Source organism: Diceros bicornis, chromosome 1 (genome assembly GCF_020826845.1).
Source record: "Diceros bicornis minor isolate mBicDic1 chromosome 1, mDicBic1.mat.cur, whole genome shotgun sequence".
NCBI classification, from domain to species: domain Eukaryota; kingdom Metazoa; phylum Chordata; class Mammalia; order Perissodactyla; family Rhinocerotidae; genus Diceros; species Diceros bicornis.
The window spans coordinates 78,209,483-78,225,655 of record NC_080740.1 but is presented as its reverse complement, the minus strand read 5'-3'; the positions used below and the strand labels follow the sequence as shown (position 1 = coordinate 78,225,655).

Below are 16,173 nucleotides of genomic sequence, written 5' to 3'. Positions count from 1 at the left end.
ACATTTGCTGAATTTTGACAAATTCATATTCCTGTGTAATCCAAACCCCTATCAAGATATAGAACATTACCATGATCCCAGAAAGTTCTCACATGCCCTGCCCCACACGTCCAGGGGCAACCACTGTTCTGATTTTTTCATTATGGATTAGTTTTGTGTTTTCTAGAATTTCATATGAATCAAATCAAATAGGTATTCCTATGTATAAGGTTTCTTTCACACAGCATTATGTTTTTGAGCTTGATCCATGTTGTTGCATGTTTTGGTAATTTATTCATTTTTATTGCTGAATAGTATTCTATTATATGACTATACCTCAGTTTGTTTATCTAATCTCTTATTGATGGACACCTAGGCTATTTCCAGTTTTTACTATTTTCTTCTCATGTGTTAATAGGCCATTTGTAAATCTTCCTTTGTGAAGTTTCTGTTCAGAACTTTTGCCCTGTTTCTAATTGGGTTATTTGTTTTTTATTATTGAGTAGTAGCTGTTCTTTATATAATCTGGATACCAGTCCTTTGTTAGATATGTTTTGCAAATCATTCTGCCTTGCCTACTCATTTTTTAAGTAGTATCTTTTGATGAACAAAAGTTAAAAATTTTGTTGAAGTTTAACTTATCAAATTTTAATGCTTATTACTTTCTGTGTCTTGCCCAAGAAACATTTGCCTACCCAAAGTCATGAAGATATTCTCCTATGTTTCCTCTAAAAGCTTCATGGTTTTAGCTTTTACTTTAGGTCTGTGATCCACCTTGAATTAATTTTTGTGTATGGTGTTAGGTAGGGATCATGGTTAATTAGGTAGGGATCATGGTTAATTTTTTTCCACATGAACAGCCAGTTGTTCCATCACCATTTGTTGAAAAGATTTTCAATTCTCCATTGGATTGTTTTGGTGCCTTTGTTGAGTATCAAATAACCATGTAAGTTATGCTAGTACTACTCTAGTTTGATTACTTGGCTTTGTAGTAAGTTTCGAAATTGGGTAGTCAAAGTCCTCTAACTTTGTTGTTGTTGTTGTTCTTTTTGGTGAGGAAGATTGACCCTGAGCTAACATCTGTTGCCAATCTTCCTCTATTTTGTATGTGGGATGCTGCCACAGCATGGCTTGATGAGTGGTGTGTAGGTCTGTGCCAAGGATCCGAATCCGTGAACTCTGGGCCACTGAAGCAGAGCACGTGAACTTAACCACTATGCCACTGAGCCAGCCCCCTAACTTTGTTCTTTTCATTTTAAAATCACTTTGGTTATTCTAGGTTATTGTATTTCCATATAAATTATATTGCCTTGCCAATTTCTACAAAAAAGCCCACAGGGACTGCATTAAACCTATAGATCAATTTTGGGAAATGTTATATATATATATTTCCAGTATATATATATCTCTCCATCTCCATCTCAATCCAATTATATATATATATATCTCCATCTCTTTTTGTTTTTAAAAAATTCCTTCAGCAATGTTTTGTAGTTTTTAGCCTGCAGATTTTAATGTTCTTTTGTTCAAATCCTTTCTACTTATTTCCTAATTTCTAATTCCTAATTTATTTTTGATGCTATTGTAAATGGAAGTTTAAAAAATCATTTTTTTTTTTGAGGAAGATTGGCCTTGAGCTAACATCTGTTGCCAATCTTCCTCTTTTTCTTTTTTCTCCCCAAAACTCCAGTACATTGTTGTATATCCTAGTTGTAGGTCCTTCTAGTTCTTCTATGTGGGACACCACCTCAGCATGGCTTGATGAGCGGTGAGTAGGTCCGCACCCAGGATCTGAACTGGTGAACCCCGGGCCGCCAAAGCAGAACAAGTGAACTTAACTGCTATGCCACCAGGCTGGCCCCTAAAAATCATTTTTAATTGTTGAGTGCCACTATATAAAAATTTTGCAAATCATTTTTGTATATGATCCTTGTACTCTGCAAATTTTCCAAATTTACTTTTTAGTTTAGTAGCTATTTTATACATTTCTTAGAATTTTCTAGGTTAACAATTATGTCATCTGCAAATAGAGCCAGTTTTATTTCTTCCTTTCAGTATGCATTTTATTTCTTTTACTTGCCTTATTGCAATAGCTAGGACCTCTAATTGATTAGAAGTAGTGAGAATTGGCATTTTTGTCTTATTCCTGATTTAGTGAGAAAGTGCTCAATATTTCACAATTAAGTATGATGTCAGTTGTTGGTTTTTGTAAATTATCTCAGATGAAAGAAGTTTTCTTCTCTTCATAGTTGGTTGAGAGTTTTAATCATGACTGGATGTTATATTGTGTCAAATGCTTATTCTTTATCTATTGAGATTATCAAATGAATTTTCCTTTTACGTTTGAGCATGGTAAATTATATTTATTGGTTTTCAAATTTTAAACCAACCTTGCATACCTTGGATAACTCTGCTTGTTAATGATGTATTATTTTTTTATGTATTGCTGAAAGCAATTTGATATTTAAAAAGAAAAGATATTTGTATATATGTTTTTGAGGGATATCAATTTGTGCTTTTCTCTTTTTGTCATATCTTATCTGGTTTTGCTATTAAGATTATATCAGCCTCATAAATCAAGTTGAGAATCAAGTTGAGAAAGTTAAAAGCTTTCACCTTTTTAATTTTATGATAGAATTAGTGTGATTTGTGTTATTTTTTTCTTTAAATGTGTGACAGACTGCATCAGTGAAAAGATCTGGGCCTAAAGTTTGGGATGATGTTTAATAATGAATTCAGTTATTTAATAGGGCTATTCATATTTTCTTTCATCTTGTTTCAGTCATGGTAAGTTGTGATTTTCAGGGAATTTGTTTCTTTTATCCCTGTTGTTAAATTTGTTGGCATAAAATTGTTCATACTATTCTTTTACTATCATTTTAATTTCAGTTTTATTGTTCATTTTTACCTCTAATTTTAGAAATTCTAACAGGACAGATTTTTTGCTGTATTTTTAAATTTGTTTATTGTTTAAATAAAATTTTAGTTTCAGAATAGTTTTAGATTTACAGAAAAATTACAAATATATTACAGAGAGTACCCCTCACACAGTTTTTCTTATTATTTATGTCTTGCATTTCTATGGTACATCTGTCACCAACCAACATCAGTACATTATTATTAACTAATCTCCATGCTTTATTCAAATTTTACTAGTTTTTCCATACTGTCTTTTTTCTGTTCCAGGATCCCATCCAGGATACCACATTACACATCTCCTGAGTCTACTTTGGTCTATAACAGTTCTCAGACTTTCCTTTTTTCTGATGAGCTTAACAGTTTTTAGATCAAGTTTTTTTTTTATAGAATGTCTCTCAATTTGGGTTTATTTGAAGTTTTTTCTCACGATTAGCATATTGTTGTGGAAGGAAGATCAAAGAGGAGAAGTGCAATTCTCATTATATTATACCAAGAGAATATACTATCAGTGTAACTTATCACTGATAATGTTAACCTTGATCACCTGGCTGAGGCAGTGCTTGTCGGGATCTCCATTGTAAGTTACAGTTTTCCTTCTTCCATACTCTTACTCTTTGGAAGCAAGTCACTAAGCACAGCTCGCACTCAGGACTGGGGAGTTAAGCTCCGCCTCCTTGAGGGGGCGGTATCTACACAGATTATTTGGAATTCTTCTGGTTGGGAGATCTCTCTCTTTTATGGGATTTTTTCTTTCCACTATTCTGGAAAAATTTTTATTTCTAATTTTATTCTAATGTCATTAGGTAACATGGCCAAATGGTCTCTACTTCTTGCCCTCTCTCTCTCTCTCCAGTGCAGATTAGAAGTTCAGTTATACTGGTGAGCAAACTTTCTCTAATCAATTTTGTTGTTGATATAAACATTGTGGTATTTGTGAGAACTTGTTGCCATTTGTTTCCTTCTTCACGTGAGGCTAACGGTCACTAAATTAAAAGATAATTTATCAGCATGTGTCTCTGGAGGGACATCAATTCTTCTGAATTCCAACATGGATGTTATAAAGCTGCATAGCAGACAATATCATAATGCCTCTTACTCATAAAACATTCTGAAATGGAGATATTGAGTGTTCGTGATGTTTCAAACATTTATTGAATTTGTAAAGTGTCATGATCATACTGTGTTTGGTGTGGGTGGAAGCGAGTAATTCTGCCTTTGAATCATGGTATAACAATGAAGGCTTTTAAAGAGAAGGAGTGAGAATAGTGGGTGCTATTTTGGCTCTGAACAACAGACTGAACTCTGTCTGTTGCCATCACAAAGGCACCTGGTGAGAAACACCTGCTGCTCCTCTTTTCTATCGTTAAAGAACTTGATGTCAGGAAATAAAACTCTTCCAATGACACATTCTGAAAAGACAGGGTACAAAATCTTATATACTTAAGAAGCTCGTAACGATTTTGAGATGATGGCTTATATCAACTGTGCTTTTCCTTAGGATGATAATGGTGTAGATATTTCTAATGGCATTGGTTGTAAAGTATTCTTTCATATAAACTCCCTACCACTCTTCAGAAATAAATAGTATTAATATTTTGGTTGATACTCTTTCAAATATTTTTCATGCCTATACACAAGTATATGTGTACTTTCACAATGCTATCATCATACTAAACATATTATTTTAGGACGTGTAAATATCATGAACATTTCTTCATTTTATTAAATATTCTTCCACAGCATCATTTTTAATGGCTGCAGTGTTCCAATGAATGGATGTGCTGTAATTTAATGTCTCATGTTATTAAACTGTCAGAAACAGTGCTGTGATGAACACATCCGGGATAGTCATCTTTGACGTATCACTAATTATTTCCTTAGAGCACAGTTTCTCAAACTTGGCACTCTTGACATTTTGGGAAGGATACACTCTTGACACTTTGGGAAGGATAAATGTTTTGTTGTAGAGGTCTGTCCTGTGGACTTTAGGCGGCTTAGCAGCATCCCTGGCATCTACTCACTAGATGCCAGTAGTATCCCCACTCCCAGTGTGACAACCAAAACTGTCTCCAGACATTGCCAGATGTCCCCCAGGAGCCAAAATTTCTCCCCCATTGAGAACCACTGCCCCAGAGTACATTCTTTGAAGAAGAATTTGTCACATAAATGGTATGCACAGTTTAAAGTTTTTAAAAAAATTTATGTGAGGTTTTCTTTACAATTAGAAGAAAGTATTATGAAGGTATAAAGAGACAAACTTAAAAATTTTTGGAAAAAACTTCTTGTAAACCTTTCCTACCAAAGTTCTTAGAGTTTAGTGCGCTCGGTGAAAAATACAGTGGGGTTCTATTTCATCTTAAGCTACAGGAAAATCTCTCCGTGTAGCAGTAGTGTATTATAGTTCAGAGATAGGAAGAGGAGACCCAAATCTCACATTGCTTTTCATCTTTTTGACTGTATAATATTTTGTGATTTTACATTCTATAACCACATTTACACATTTTTTTTTCCCTTTTTCTCCCCAAAGCCCCAGCAGATAGTTGTATGTCATAGTTGCACATCCTTCTAGTTGCTGTATGTGGGACGCCACCTCAGCATGGCCTGACAAGCAGTGCGCCGGTGCGCGCCGGGATCCGAACCCGGGCCGCCAGTAGCGGAGCACGCGCACTTAACTGCTAAGCCATGGGGCTGGCCCCACATTTACACATTTTAACCCCTAATGTTTTCCTTTTCTAGGCAGTAAATAGAACTAAGTGTTTAGATTTTGGAATCAGTCAAACTAGATTCTGATACTATATCTTACCAGTTTCTAACCAGCTGGTCTGGGGCCACTTTAATCCTCAGTTTCTATAGCTGTAAAATGGGAATAATAAGATCTACCATAAAAAGTTGTTGGGAAAATTAAATACATTTCAAGGCTTTTAGCAATGCTTGGGATGTAGAAAACACTCATTAAAGATTATCCACCCCCCACCCCTATGTGAAAGAAGAATGATTTATTTTCTCAGTTTAATTCTATACCCCTAGGCTATCTAAGGAGGCATTTCAGCAGCAAGAGTTGTCCTGAAGCTTTTCCATTGGCATAATAAGTTGTGATATTTTAGGGATGTAAATTTTATAATTGTTTATGAGACACTATGATAGTTGCTATTTGAGTTATTTGGAACAGTATCCCATTGGGTGAGTGTGGGACGAAAATCCTAGAAGCTTGATTTTCTATATATTTTAAATTTCATCTGTTTTAATTTCTATTTCTATATTTGCTAATTTTCATAGTATATTAGTACAATGGTGTGATGTATATGATTTTTAAACAAATAAAAATATGTTAAGGATGCTTGCTCAAAATTTCTTTACTGCTGGGGTGTGAGACCAACATCTATTTTGGAGACCATTCACCTGGCAGGTAGCTTTTTACTTGTTCTGTGATTTGGGATGGAGGGGAGGAGTCGTAAATCTCACTGCCTGTCAGAATCCCCACAATTCACTGAGTATTATTTCAACATCATTATGCATGAAGTTTCATCATTCTTGTGGTTTTTAATAACAGCAGAGGTATATTTTAGATGTTCCCATCCCAGTCTTTATTTCAAGATTGATTGAAGTTGGGAGCAAGAGAAAGCATTTTCCTACGTCACTGATAGTAACCTGGGAAGCTTTTATTTCCCTCTGTTTGAGAAATGGAAAATAAAATACAAAATTCTAACTTTCTCTTTTGAAAAGCCTAAGCTGGGTATTAGGGGATAACAATGTCCAAATTAACTCTTCTTCCTGCCCCTTCCTTTAATCCTCCCCTGAAATAAGGATATCTAGATGATAATGGGGACATATCATAAAATTGGAGGCATTTAAAATGATATCAAGGTTCAGAAGCTGTTGGAAGGGAGTGGGGTGTGTGTGTGTGCGTGCGTGCATGCTCATGTTTGAAGAGGAGCACCAACCAGCATTCACTGGGTTCCTGGTGTCTGATAGGTTCTTTACACTGGACATTTATACCATCCATTGTCACCCTCATTCAAGCAAGATAAGGGAGAAGAGACTTTCTTGCCCCTCTCATGGTAAAATTTCTTAAGTAAAAAAAAGATAAAGTGGAAAGTTAAGGTCCTGTTTTATCTCACATTGGGCCTTCCCCCACTCAACATATTTTCAGTATTTTGTGAGTACTTCCAGAAATTTCTATGTATGCAAGGGAAAAAAAAAAATATATATATACCTTTTTCTCCAAAGAGAATTACAGTGTTTGATTGGGACTCTTATTATAGATATTGTTATCCAAACTGCTTTTCTTCACTTTGCAATATAATTAGGATATTTTCCATATCAGTATATATAGACTTACTTCATTCTTTCTAGAGGCTTCATGGCATTCCATTGCATGGATTTACTGTTATTTAGCTATTTCCTTATTCAACACTGTAGTACCTTATGTATATATCTTTGAACACGTTTCTAGGGATACATTTATAGAAATGGAATTGCTGGTTCAAATGTATGCATGTTTAAAATTTGAATCCAACAAAATTACATCAATTTATCCTGAGAAATTTTCCTTTTTTTTTTTAAAAAAAATTTATATTGTTTTAGTTTTATGGGCAAAAAAGGCATTTAATTTTCCTCTTTATTTTTTCTTTTAAATAATGAGTGATGTTAGGCATCTCAAAGAGGTTGTTTTATAAACATTACTGAGGTTAGGGCTCTTTCCATTGTATTGGTTGCATCCTAAACTATTTCTATACTTAGGGTCACCAAAGAAGCCAGAGTGGAGGCTGCAGGGAGTGTGGGTTTGAATGAACTTCGGCTGCTACATCAAGAAGGCTGATTACTGAGGAACCATCAAAAGCTTCACCCGAGTGACTCATCACCCAGATCCAACAGAGGTAATAGAATAACTTACATTGCACAGCCTTTTGGCTATTTAGTCGGCTGTGTGAGATCAATGGTGCCCACTTTCTTGGCTGGATTTTGCTTTGGGAAAGAGATTTATTGGTTAGACCTCACATGACAATGTAGTCAGGGGCTTTGGGACCTGGTTCTCAATACTCAGAAGCATAGAGAAAAATTATTTAACATCTTGGCCTCAGGTAACAATATCTACTTCATGGAGTTGGATCAAGCATCAAATTCTATGGGGATATACTACTGTCTACTGCTGTAACTATCCTTCATGTCGTTTCATTATTTTCTGAGGCTTTACTTTGTATTGGGTGGTGAAAATCTTGTGGCTAGAGATAAAACAAAGTGGCAGTTTTAAGAGGCATGTGAAATAGAAATGCAACTGGTCGTGCATGTGGATTATTAGATGTAAACTGTATAATGTAGCTTTGTATATGTAGTGTTACCTGGATTGGGCTCATGTGCTATAAGTGTAATTTTAAAATTTATTACTATCTTTTTTCATGAAGTTCAGATAGTCTGACTAGTTTATATTCTCTAAACGTTTCTTGTTTTACTCTTTCATCAGATTCCACTCTTAAAATTCACTGCATGACCTCTACAGACAAGAAGAAAAGTTCTGTACTGCTGCAGCCTTTCAGTGAAAAGACAGGGAATGCACATTTTCCCTGGTTTTACTCTTAGACTGCCAGTATGTTTTATAGTCTCCTGCATACTTTTCTTCTCTCAAAGACATTTTCAAGTTTAGTAATATATTTTTAAAAAGTCAGATAATTTTGAGGTAATAAAATTCTGGAATCCTGCAGACTTTAAAAGAAATACAAAGAATTTTAAAAAACCACACATACAGAGCCATTTACCACATCTATCTAAAAATTACAGCTACCCAGTTGCCAGTTGCATTATTATGGAATTGCTAATATTACCTACTTTTCAAAAGCGTTAAAATAAACTTGTTTGGAAGTGATGTTATTTGCTGAAAAAAAAAATAGGGCAGAGTAAGGCATATATCTCTTTATGATGGTTTAAAATTGAAGTATATTTTATGGAAAATGGGACATTTTAAAGATTAATCTTAGAGAAGTCTTTTCCTATATAAATATAACTTCACACTATGTAATATTGGAGTTTTTCTTGATAATTTATGGTTTTGAGAACTGAAGATCTTAGTTAAATGCACTGACTTGAAGATTTCTTAGCTTTCATTATGAGGATACACAGACCAAAAAAATCATGTCTCATGGTAGTCTTTGTAGTGCATTTATTTAGTCTGGGAAATGGAATCATCTACTTCAACAGTTGTTGTGAAAGAATACTAAAAAAGAATAAATGGCATGTAATTGTGGTAAAGAATAAGCTTTTACTGATCAGTTAGAAAATACCAAAGGCATACTCACTTTCTGTGCCTGTGTAATCAATGATGGGTTAGTAATATTATTTTGTATAAGAAAGAATATTTTTAAAATGTATTAAATTGTTCTTTACTGAAGGGCATAAGAGCATTGTGTAATCTCTAATTCCTGCCAGAGAGAGACTTTGTCACTGGGTAGAACCATTTTTATGGTCTACTCATGTATTCAGCCAGCATTTATTGGAGCTATATTCTTCTTATGCTCTCTGCTAGGTAGAGTTTGGGGTGGGCCATGTTAGTGGTAAAAAGATCGGTAAAGCTTAAGGATTTTGCAAGCATGTGGATGAGAGAGCATAGAGAGGCAATCGTGTAAACAATAAATGATGATTCAAAGAAGAATGAGAGGTAGTCATCAAAGGTAAAAATGATGTAATAATAAGTGCTAATATTAGCATAGTGTTACTCATTGCCCCTCATTAGCTAAGGACTTGACTCCCTGCAGTGGGTGTTAGCTCATCTCACTAACAACCATTCCGCTCTCTTTTCCCATCTCATACTTACTGTGCAGTTTATGGATAGAAAGTTATTTCCCAGGGTTTATGATTCCCTCTCCGATGCTATAGTGATTGGTTCATTTGAGCAGGTCTGAGCCAATGAGGAATTCCTCTGCTCCAGGCAGTGGTTCAGGAATGGGCTTGTTATTCACATCTGGACAATGGGACATGAGAAGTTTTCTGAGAATGTCTGGAAAAGTTCTCCTTCTTTATTCTGGGAGAGCTTTTTGAAGTCATCGTTTTGTTCACTCCTGTGTTTTGGCTGAAGAAGCCTATAACCCAATGATAGCCTCTCATAACTATGAGGGAGAACCAGCCTTAAACTGAATCTGACGCCTTAGAAGGCAGAGCTGAGGGAGAGAGAAAGAAATTAGATCCTTGATCCTATGGCTGAACTATTGAATCAAACCAACCTGAAGCTTACCTTTCCTTTGGACTTTGAAATAAGTGAGTCAATAAAATACTTTTGTTTTTTATATCAATCTGAGTTGGGTTTTCTCTTACCTTCAGCCAGTCTAGATTATATCCAGGAGTTATCTTTCTCAATCTTCATAACAACCCTATGAAATAAATTATGTTATTGTCATCATTTTCTGGATGAGGAAACTGGGGCCTAGAGTAGTTAAATAGCTTGACCTGAACCACAGAAGCAGTAAGTGGTAAAGCCAGGACTTTACCTATGTAGTTCAATCCAGAGACCACATTCCTAAGTGCTACATCCTACTGCTTGCCATGTGTTGGGGATGCAGAAAGAATGTCACTGAAGTTGTGGGAAAATTATCACAATGCTGGGAGCATTGGATCTGGGCCTGTAGGTGGAACATAAATCAACAAGAGAGGGAACTGAAGCAACAGCTTTGGGATAGAGGAGATAAAGTACCTGTGGCTGAGATCTAGTTCACGTGTAGGAATGGGTCAAGGGGGAAAAAAGATGACATCACCAGGATCTGTGTACATGTAAGAGTTCAGTATTGTCATTATTGGGGAAAAGCTAGGTTTCAGCTTAGGAGAGAAAGTAGAGGAAGTGTTGCCAAAAGGGTTGAGTGAGAATGTGTGTCCAAGGGTTCAAAAGAGCACAGTGAAGGATTACTAGGGGAATGGAGGGGAGATGGGGAGGATGATTGAGCTGGAAAGAACATAGTATGAGAGGGCCAATGGGCTGGAAGCAGGTGTATTTTGGTCAATGCATCAAAATGAACTAGATGGACAATTGTGGGAAGGGAAGAGGCTGTTTCCAGATTGAACTGCTTCCCATTTACACGTGTGGACTCCTTTACAATTCTGACTCCCAGTGCATCACGTCCTGCTGGCAGGAGGGAACTGAGGTGGCCATGGCAACCCGACAAACCTCAAACTGTATAAATATTCACAAACATATTTGAGGCTGCAATCCTTTAAAGACAACAATAACACCAGCAGTGGCAGCGGCAAAAACAACAACCATAGTAATTTGTAATTCTCACCTCTGGAGAAGCACAGAGCTGCATATATTATTTTTTAATAATCAGTCACAAATTAACTAATTGCTACAATCCTTAAAACTGTTTTTCCCTGTAGCTTGTCATTATCTGCAGATGTCAAAACAAGTAAAATAAATGGACTAGATTTCCTTCAGGTGTTTGTCAATAATAATTGTTCCCCTGAAAAAATTTAAAATTGTATGAGTCTGACAGCAAAAGCTCCTTCCTAGGTTGTTACTTTAAAATATCTTTTTTTATCTCTGAATATCTGGTAGAGATTTTTAAATTCTGCCTTGCTCTTTTTTTGATTCATCAAATTCAGTGGTTCACCTGGAGAACTGGTTAAAATTCATTGTGGGGGTGCGATTAAAAATGCACATTCCTGGTCCCTACCTTAGAAATGTGGATTCATGAGGGCTGGAGTAGGACCCAGCAATCTGTGTGTTAAATGGTCTCCCCAGGTGATTCTGAGGCAGGGGTACTAGGTAAGGCTGTGAGAAATAGTTCCAGTCTTGGTGGGCTGGGGGCTGGAGCTTAGGATAGGGAGGTGTGCATCTCTGCTCTGAAAGTTGTTTTAGTTCTTTTTTCTAACCCTCATTTCTTTCCTCTTCATCACAAACCTTTGGTCTTTGAGATAGAGTGTTATGGAAACAACGCAAGGACTGGAATGAGGTCTAGATTTGAAACCTAGATGTGGTATTTACTAAAGGTGAACTCTTGACAGAGGGAGGTAAATTCACTGTGCGTCTCAGTTCCTCCATCTGTGAAATGGCCCTAAGAATCTTCCTCAGAGTTCTAGAGATGGTGTTCAGAGAGTGCCATATTTAATATCCGGTACATAGTAAGTGCTTGAACATTGCTGTTATGATGACCTTGATTTCTACTTTACACTAACCTGCTACACCTGCCTGTGGGGTTGCCAGCTCCAAAGGGTTAGCTTAGGGAGGGTTACATGGGATTGTGCACACACCAGGAGAATTTTTCTCTTCTTTTACTCCCTCCTTTCCCTTTCCCTTTGGCTCTGAGTTAAGGCCTGTCAGTGAGGAGCTGAGCCCAGTCATGAGTGCAGAAAGGGGAGTGCTATTAAACTGACAGCAGAGCAAAGACCATGCAGGCAGTGAGACTCTCAGAAACCCCTGATCTTGTGCAGGGTGCTAAGCAGGAAAAGCACAAGGCAGAATAGAGGTGTGGTGTTGGTCCACATTTGTGTTGTCTGCTGGGGGCGCTGAGCAGGAAAAGTAGACACTATCTGTTTCATATCTGCCTGTCCTTCCTGAAAGTCAACAAGGTGAGGTTGGGTGGGGACAGAGGTTAGAAAATGATTTTCTTGTTAACATTGTCCCTCTTGTGCTCTGTGTCCTCTCTGTGTATTATAGACACAGAGACTTGGTGAAATGGTGCAGAGTTAAGTCATGGTCTAAGTTCTGTATGTACTGCAGTGCATTCCAGAAAACCTGTTACCCTGTTTTGTCGTGATAGAGGTTTCTAGTTTCAGAATTATCACTGAACAAGGATCCATGGATAGGAGTAGATATTTTAACTCTTGGCTTGTGTTGGAGGAGGTCACTGGGAGGACATGACTGCCAGTTGCTAGATCCAGGCAATTGGAGGCTCCTCACTCCCTCCTCTGTCCTTGGGATGTACATTCCTCCCACCGTTCCCACAGCCGGAGCTGTTTCAAGTCTGCAGCCTTGAGAGAGTAATGTGTTGTTGAGACCATTTGCATGATATACGTGACTGAACCCAGTTTAGTTCTCTATATCAACTTTTCAGATTCTGGGGAGCAGGTATGGAGATCTACTTGTCTTGTGGCCACCCAAGACAAGCCTCATATGTAAGTTCCCTTGCTTACTGAACCTGCCACCTACCAATCTGGAGAGGTCTGCCTCTTTCTTTGGTCTCTCCTTGCCCTCCACGTAACGGGGCCAGTTTGCGAACCAACAGCGTGGATCGTGGATCCCCTAAAAGACAACTTCTTGGAAATTCTTAATGTATTTCTTAATGCAGCAATGCCAAAGGGCTTTAATTGTTTTGCCAGAGATTGCAAACTGGCAGCTATGGGCCAAATTCATTCTTTTAAAATTTTTACTTCTTTTTTTTCTTTTGCTTCTCCCCAAAGCCCCAAGCATGGTTGTATATTCTAGTTGTAAGTCCTTCTAGTTCTTCTGTGTGAGTCACCACCACAGATGGCTGCTGACAGACGAGTGTTGTGGTTCCACGACTGGGAAACGAACCCAGGCCGCCGAAGTGAAGAGCGCAGAACTTTAACCACTGGGCCATCAGGGCTGGCTCTAAAATTTTTACTTCTTAGCAGCACTGTATGTAGAAAAAGGAATGTCAGTCATGCAAACAAACGAAACAACCGGGACATTTCACCTAAAAATCCATATTTCTGGCTTTTCTTGAAAAGTCAAAACACATGGCAATATTTGCCAAGAATCAGGGAGCAAATGCACCAATTTGTCACAGCCCCTACCTGGTCATTCCTACTTCAGAGTCATTGGGGTTTATGACCTCAGACTTAAGAACACAGCTCTAGACTTAGACTGCCTGGGCATGAGTACCCACTCTTCCTGTTATCCTGTGTAACTCTCTGTGAGCTAGTTAATCCTCTTTGTGTTGTTTTCTTGTCTGCAAAATAAGGATGATGATATAATATCTACATCATCAGATTGTTAAGAGAGTTACCTTAAGAGAGGTGAGAGTGTTAAGATACATATAAAGACTGTAGAACATGCTTAGCGCCAATAGTAATTAGCTGCTATCATCATCATTATTGTTATTGTTACATCAACTGGGTTAGTTAGTTGCTTCATTAACAGCCTGGCTGATATCTGTGGAGTGATGTCAGCCCCTCATAGAAAGGATAAATTTTCATGCCAATTAAATGACTAAAGATTTTATGACTATTGTTTTATGCTACATAGGAGGATATTCAAAAAATATTCCTACTGAGTGTTATTGCTTTTTGAATGAAGAAAAGTGTGAAATGAAAGAGAATAAAGTAGTATATTAATCTTTTTTATTGTGAAAAATTTCAAAAATCCAAAAAAATAAAAAAGAATAGTCAAATGAACATTTGTCTAACCTCAACCTAGATTCAACAATTAACATTATGTCACATTTACTTTATTTCTCTCTCTCTCAGTATTTTTCTTTCATTTAATTTGCAGAAATCAACTCTTCACTCAAAATTCTTTTGTGTGCATCTTCTAAGAAAAAAAATTTCCATATAATACTGTTGTTATACTTAAGGAACCCCCCCCTCAAATTCCTTATATCTTGTGTAATTCTTATGAAAATTTCCTCAGTTGTCTTAACATAACCTTATGTGATTTTTTAAAGAAGGGTCCAATGAATGGTTACACATTATAATGACTTTTAGTCTTTTTTAATCTAGAGAAATCTATTTTTTAAAAATTGAGGCATAATTGACATAAAACTGCATAGATTTAAAATGTACAATTTGATAAGTGTACATTTTGACATATATACACTGTGAAATAGTCACCACAATCAGGACAATGAACATATATACATCACGGCCAAAACTTCCTTGTTTCGCTCTCTTTCCCTTCTGTTCCCTCTCTGGCCCCCTCCCGCATCCCCAGGCAACTGATTTTTCTGTGGCTAGAGATGTTTGCATTTTCTAGAATTTCATATACATGGAATCATACAGTATGTACTATTCTGTGTCTGACTTCTTTCCTTCAGCATAGTTATTTTGAGATTCCTCTATGTTTTTGCTTATATTAATAGTGAATTCTTTTATTGCTGCATGGCATTCCGTTTCATGGGTATATCACTATTTGTTTATCCATTTACCTGTTCATGGATGTCTGGGTTGTTTCTATTTTTTGGCTATTATAAATAAAGCTGCTGGGCATATTTGTGTGCAAGTCATTATATATATGCTTCTTTTGTCTTGAGTATACTTCTAGGATTGGAATGGTTGATTCATATAGTAAGTGTATGTTTAACCTTTTAAGAAATTGCAGGGGCCGGCCCCGTGGCTTAGCAGTTAAGTGCTCACGCTCTGCTACTGGTGGCCTGGGTTCAGATCCTGGGCACACACCGACGTGCTGCTTGTCCCGCCATGCTGAGGCCGCGTCCCACATACAGCAACTAGAAGGATGTGCAACTATGACATACAACTATCTACTGGGGCTTTGGGGAAAAAAAAGGAGGCGGATTGGCAATAGATGTTAGCTCAGAGCCGGTCTTCCTCAGCAAAAAGAGGAGGATTAGCATGGATGTTAGCTCAGGGCTGATCTTCCTCACACACACAAAAAATAATAAAAAAAAGAAATTGCAGAACCGTTTTCCAATTGGTTATACTATTTTACATTTTCAACAGCAGTGTATGAGAATTCCAGTTCCTCCTTGCTAAAACTTCGTAAAGTAAGTTTTTATAAATTGTAGCCATTTTAATAAGTGTGCTCCCATTTTATTTATTTAAATTCTTTTTGATGTGTGTGTTTGTTTTTGTTTTTCATGACGTTGACTTTCAAAGAGTTCAAGAAAGTCATCCTGTAGAACAGTCCACCTTCAGGAGTTTTGGAAAGTGCTTTAAAGGACACTACATTGGGATGTTTTATTTCAGATCCTTTGGTGGGCAGTCACTTTTTTAATTCCCTGGTCGTTAACTCCAGGTGAGAATGGGTATAAGATATGAAGCATTTGCCCATGGCCTGATTCTGGGAATTTGTCTTATGAACATTCATTCTTGGAAAATCAATATTAAATCCTTTTTTGTTCTAATCCTTAGGAGAGCTCAAATTTCATCCAGCTTTAGACTTCAGTGAGGAAGTGGAATATCTTGACTAGCATGCCAACTTTGCTTGAATTGTAATTTTGGATGGTAGCCTTTACTCTCTTAGGCTAATATAACAACAATTTCTAAAGCAAAAATAGTTATTTTCTGTCTTAAGACTTGTCTCTCCTTTCGAAAGAAAATTAACAAAACCAAAATATTTAAAAGGGCTAGAAATTCACTTGTTTAATTCCTTACAGTTCA

The 16,173-nt window shown here is 36.8% G+C and overlaps 1 long non-coding RNA gene across 1 annotated transcript in view; it reads left to right on the top strand.

Annotated features, from left to right (window-relative positions):
* LOC131408558 (uncharacterized) overlaps nt 1-16,173 on the top strand; it is a 145,441-nt gene that overhangs the window by 21,764 nt on the left and 107,504 nt on the right. Inside the window, exon 2 of the long non-coding RNA XR_009220783.1 lies at nt 7,639-7,775. This is a non-coding gene — a long non-coding RNA (uncharacterized LOC131408558). The remainder of the gene's footprint in view (nt 1-7,638; nt 7,776-16,173) is intronic.